Here is a 6,000-nt window from a genome sequence, read left to right as displayed (position 1 = left end):
AGCTTTTTTATTTTATTATTTGATTTGGGACTTTTTAAATTTTCCTTGGAGTTCGTCTTTTATATATATTTACTAACCATGCAACGACACAGTAAAACAAAAATATACATTTGAGGTCACCACGTAACAGTGTTCCATCATTGAAGCTCAAAATCTCCCGAGTCTATCCATTACAGAAGATCTTCGATCAGCAAATAGTACTTTAAAGGATAAAAATATTTGAACAAGATAATTCATAGAGAAGGTTACCATTAAACAAATTCTCATGCTGCAAAGTCAGGCCAAAGTTAGCATGTTTTACTACGCACCAAGAAAACAACATAATTATCGATGCTTCACATACAGAAATTGGAAATCAACAGCTTTGATCAATTTGTGTAAATGAGAACAATAAATGCTACCAATTTACACATGCTCAATGTCGAATTGAAAAGAAACAGGTTTAATTATCTACATTTAGAACGAAGCAAAGACATAAACGTCAGTGCTCATTCCTTAAATTCTTCTTTTGGTCAATTAATGTCGTAAAAGACGTTGACATATATGAAAAATGCATTAGAGCGACACTTTGGCTTGAAGACTAGCAATAAATCTGCAATTAGCAAGAGCAAGCTATCTTTAACCTTCAATATTTCTACATCATATGTCAGAACATTGGAATATAGATTGCATCATCAGAAAACGTATGTTCTTTTTCAGACTGGTGTTTGAAATTTACATTTGTTGTAAAGTAACTCATCATAGACACTTCAAAGGAACTATTGTATGCTAATATATACCTTTTTTTATTTATAGATAAACGTATTTTGATAGTCCGGCTTGCAATCCATAAATATATCAGCGAATTATTGAAATAAAAATAAACAAATGAAATACTTAAAAGAACTACCTGAAAAAAAAAAAATGCTCTTTTGTGTGATATTTTCTGCTATTCACAAAAATAGAATTTGGGATTAGATACAGCCCGTAACAGAGTAGTGATCGAATTCGCGTTTCTTTACCGTCAGAATAAGTTATGTTATCGACAAACTTATTTCAGAAGTGATATAATTTAATTTTCTTCATCGACAAAATATTTCATGTCCAACGTGTAAATTTTCATTGTTTAAGTCGAAGTTTTTTTAACACAGTAAAACGTTTTTTATAATCAACCTCTGTCATTGGCATTGGCATTTTAACGGTAAAGGATCAAATACGGGATCTCCGAAATTTCTATCATTTGTTACGAGGAAATCATTATTCAATCGAACATATGTCTTTGTTCATGACACATATCATGAAATACAAAGGAGTTGAAATGATCAAATACTTTCGAACTGACGAAAACAAAAATACATAATCTTGAATGTGTGTTCTGTCATATGGCTTCGTCGTGCGAATCGACGAGATCATGTTACATGTAACTGATCTTAGCTGTAGAAACAGTTGGTGCGACCCGTCGATAAAATCGTTATCAATTTAATATAAGCGATAAATATTCATGACTACAATGATAATGAATTTATTGGAGTCAAATCCACTGTTTCTACTGTAAACATGAACTCGTCGGTTAGTGAAATGAAGACACTTTTAAAGATTGAGATTGTTGGTTTATTCTTTTCACCTTCGAGGTATTAAAATTATTTCAGTGTATATTTTAAGTTAAATTTATTTTCAAATCTCTTCTGTTTAAAATTGTCGAAACTTCCGTTTAAGATTTCTGTGGTAAACTATCTATTCTATTGTTAGGACCATTTTATAATAAATACCCTTTTGTACAAGAATACTTTCTTTATAGAAGTATAGATCTGCTGGTTATAGATTTTTTTTATAACTCATTATTGTGACGACGCGCTATGAAATTCAGATTAATTTATAAATGAAGTTGTATATAAATTTTTGGTCATAAACACAAATCTTTTAAACAGTTCGACGCGTGCGTCAATGTTACAGTGGTCTGCATGTTTACTGTAAGTTACTAAGCTTGGCCCGATTCATCTGTCATTTATGGAAACTAATTCACCACTTTCGGAGACATTCATTTTTATTTCACAATCAGACATGGAGCTACATTTGTAACTAAAGGAAAACTCTCAAATTAAAGAAATTTGACATGATATACTGAAACTTTCTTATAATCAATTAAACGACTGCTTTTCTTAGATATGTGATTTTTCATGGTAAACTTTTTCCTTTTTAACGGACATTTTGAGATTTATTATTTTAAAAAAATGGTGTTTTTTTAAAGAAATCAACATTCAAAATTCAGAACTTCATGAACATGTACAGGAAGCTGAATTATTGCACATCTATGTACTACTTAAAATTGTACTTCGATCTGTTGCGTCCTTAAAATGTTCTGACCGTCCTAAGATTTAATGTACGGAAATGTTTCGGTAAATTAAATTCAAATCCGAATTGAATGTTTATGAGACACAAAAAGAGAAACCAGAATCTCTTGATGACCAAACGTATGTACACGTTGGGGCGATTTAGAGCTTTTCAGAAGGAGTGAGATTCCACCCTTGATGAAAGCCTTGTGGAGACCTCTAGATTTTTAAATTCCCTCCGTTTTTCTCATGGATGGAGTGTGGTCTCTCTGTAAATTACCCCATACCTTTTCATTTTCCTATTTACCGAAGGTTCCATGTGAAAATTTCCATTGGATCATATCTGTTAAACTAAATGTACAAAACAGGCTCAAGAAAAGACGAAATTTCTTTTTCAAACACGAACTAGAAATCCATTTTTGTCTGATAGAGCACCTTACGTTATCGTCAATGAGTTCAGGCATGTGAAAAATTATATAATCATACACAAGAAAGAAACCCTGAACAGGCTTTCAGCAATAGTTTTTACCAATTTAATATTAAGTAAATATTAACATGTACATGTATTTGATAAAGTATAGATATAACAAAGAAACTGCCCGGTATCCGACGTAAGAGTACACTTTTTACTGCACGCGTAGTCGGGTGTGTTCACTACGAGGACACATTGTAGTCCGAAAAAATAAAGGACTTCATTCCTATCAAACACCTTTTTACTTGTTTACCAGTATATTTCTTTTAGTTTTGGGTAAAATTGTAAAGGAAATAATACTATCAAGACGTCTTTCCATAAATCTTTTTTTTCTGTTCTGACAGTGAAGAAATGACTATTTTTCGCCCAATCGAAATGGTGCATGGACATATTTTGTTTCATATTATTAGAATTATTTTCAATATTATCGGTATTAAACTTGATTATCGACATATGAAAGTTTGTCAGCATTGTCAATCTTTTTAACGTTATAGAACCAATATTTCGGTCACTACTCAATTAAGTTTGTCGATAACGTAGCTAATTTTGACGGTAAAGAAACATCAATTCGATCACTTCTCTGTTACGGGCTGTACATGTAAAGCAAACTCACTTTGCATATATTAAGCATGAAAACACAGAGACGTTCGGCGTCACTGATCTGTTCGTAGGTAATACATTTTTTTCTGTTGAGCCATTTATATTTTCATTATATGTTTCATTGCTTGAGTATTCTAGCAAAAATTGAATTCAATTCAACATTTGTGGTCAACCTTTCAAGGTTAGTTTTTGCACATATATGTCCAATCTTGTCGATTTGCTGGAATTGCATTTTTATTTCAAAATTTTGATTAGTTCTGAATTAGCCTTTGTCGCATAAATTAAAAAGTGTTTATCCTTGCTGCATTTGAATCGATATCGTTGATATATTTTTATGTGAATAATGATTATTTAGTCTATCTGATTTTAACAATATTTTTATTACACAAAACTGGAGCCTGCTGTTCTTCTCGTTTGTTATAATAATAATTACGTACGATAAGTCAGATTTTCCTGCGATTCAAAACCATTCGAAATTGCTTTATAATTGTTTGTCATTAATTTTCTCATTGCATTTTGTTGTAACCATTTTTTGTAGCTGATACAACCTAGACAAACGATATTTGTCACCATAATAACGATACCGGTAGTATAAATATGAAAAGCGATATGGTGTATACCTCACATTTTTTGGTTTCCTGGTGTTAGCTTTTAAACCTTATGTCCACTGCTTACTAAGCGTTGTTTGATTATACCACATTGAACAAGAAAAGATGCTGTCTAATTTTGGACCGATAGTTCAAATGTCAAAGTTTTAAATTTTGATATACCAAATATTCTTATTAAACATATGTCCTTATTTACCGATTTGGTAATGACTCACAAGGAGACAAGCACACTGATAAAGCACCTTTTTAATTTCGAGGGCCGTAGGTTGAAGTTCATATTATACAGTTGAATTCATTTATATGAAAGTGAAACAGGTGCCATCATGATTTATAGCATCTGTCCATCGCCATCGTCATCTAATCTACCAAAGTTGGCGGTTAATGTAACTTGATAATAATCATCAGTCCATCAACATCATCGTCATCTAATCCACCAAAGATCGTGGACAATGTAATTTGACGTTAATCATCAGTCCATCACCATCATCATCCAATCTACCAAAGTTGGTGGCCAATGTGACTTGACATTAAGTATCAGGCTATCACGATAATCATCTAATCTACCAAAGTTGGTGGTCAATGTAACTTGACCATGATTATCAGTCTATCACCATCATCATCTAATCTACCAAAGTTGGTGGACAAAGTAACTTGATGTTAAGAATCAGTCCATCATCATCTAATCTACCAAAGTTGGTAGTTAATGTAACTTGACATTAAGAATCAGTCCATCGTCATCTATCTACCAAAGTTGGTAGACAATGTAACTTGACGTTAAGCATCAGTCAAACATCAACTAATCTACCAAAGTTGGTGGCCAATAATACTTGACATTAAGCATCAGTCAAACATCAACTAATCTACCAAAGTTGGTGGCCAATGTTACTTAACGTTAAGCATCATTTAAACATCAACTAATCTACCAAAGTTGGTGGCCAATATTACTTGACATTAAGCATCAGTCAAACATCAACTAATCTACCAAAGTTGGTGGCCAACATTACTTGACATTAAGCATCAGTCAAACATCAACTAATCTACCAAAGTTGGTGGCCAATAATACTTGACATTAAGCATCAGTCAAACATCAACTAATCTACCAAAGTTGGTTGCCAATATTACTTGACGTTAAGCATCATTTAAACATCAACTAATCTACCAAAGTTTGTGGCCAATGTTACTTGACGTTAAGCATCATTTAAACATCAACTAATCTACCAAAGTTGGTGGCCAATATTACTTGACATTAAGCATCAGTCAAACATCAACTAGTCTACCAACGTTGGTGGCCAATATTACTTGACATTAAGCATCAGTCAAACATCAACTAGTCTACCAAAGTTGGTGGCCAATGTTACTTGACGTCAAGCATCAGTCAAACATCAACTAATCTACCAAAGTTGGTGGCCAATGTTATTTAACGTTAAGCATCAGTCAAACATCAACTAATCTACCAAAGTTGGTGGCCAATAATACTTGACATTAAGCATCAGTCAAACATCAACTAATCTACCAAAGTTGGTTGCCAATATTACTTGACGTTAAGCATCATTTAAACATCAACTAATCTACCAAAGTTGGTGGCCAATGTTACTTGACGTTAAGCATCCGTCAAATATCAACTAATCTACCAAAGTTGGTGACCAATATAACTTGACGTTAAGCATCATTTAAACATCATCTAATCTACCAAAGTTGGTGGCCAATGTTACTTAACGTTAAGCATCATTTGAACATCAACTAATCTACCAAAGTTTGTGGCCAATATTACTTGACGTTAAGCATCCTTTAAACATCAACTAATCTACCAAAGTTGGTGGCCAATATTACTTGACGTTAAGCATCCGTCAAATATCAACTAATCTACCAAAGTTGGTGACCAATATTACTTGACGTTAAGCATCAGTCAAATATCATCTAATCTACCAAAGATGGTGGTCAATGTAACTTGACATTAAGCATCAGTCAATCACAATCATCATCTAATCTACCACAGTTGTTAAGACCTGAT

Source organism: Mytilus galloprovincialis, chromosome 2, assembly GCF_965363235.1.
Source record: "Mytilus galloprovincialis chromosome 2, xbMytGall1.hap1.1, whole genome shotgun sequence".
Classification (NCBI taxonomy): Eukaryota; Metazoa; Mollusca; class Bivalvia; order Mytilida; family Mytilidae; genus Mytilus; species Mytilus galloprovincialis.
This window is presented reverse-complemented; position numbering follows the sequence as displayed.